The sequence below is a fragment of the Carcharhinus amblyrhynchos genome, chromosome 22, assembly GCF_965287045.1.
Source record: "Carcharhinus amblyrhynchos chromosome 22, sCarAmb.v2.hapA, whole genome shotgun sequence".
NCBI classification, from domain to species: Eukaryota; Metazoa; Chordata; class Chondrichthyes; order Carcharhiniformes; family Carcharhinidae; genus Carcharhinus; species Carcharhinus amblyrhynchos.
Window position 1 is genome coordinate 13,286,236 of NC_137345.1, and position 531 is coordinate 13,286,766.

The following is a 531-nucleotide window of genomic DNA, read 5'->3' on the forward strand; positions in this document are numbered from 1 at the left end:
TTCCCCACGGTTGTCTCTACAAAGAAGGTCTCGCACTCTGAAAGAGGGATCTGCAAGCTGGCCTGGAGAGACTCTCCCACAAGTGCTCCCCTCCTGGCCAGGAGAACCTCTCCTGGATGCCACAGGAATCAGAGAATCAGGGCCACTTAACCTGGCATTAACATTCCTGATCCCACGAGCCAAAGCTGGCTGCAAATCTACTTTCAAGGCAAACTCAATCACATTCACAACCCAGGGTTTGTGAGTGAAGAGTCCATTTAAAACAAATGTAAGAACAAATTTAACAAATTGTAGCTAGAAGGTTGCCATCTACAGTATGTCTTCCTACATTACACCTGTGAGCACATTTCAGAAGTAGTTCACCCACTTAGTATAGCTTAGAGCACTTTTGCAAAGTGCTGTCTAATTGCAAGTCTTTTTTCTTTCTTTCTATGTATTCCACACCAAATCAAGAACCCAGGTGGTGCCAGTGAGCATATTGTGTAAGCTCACGTCTGCAAGCAAGTAATCCAGGAAAAAAAACATAGATTG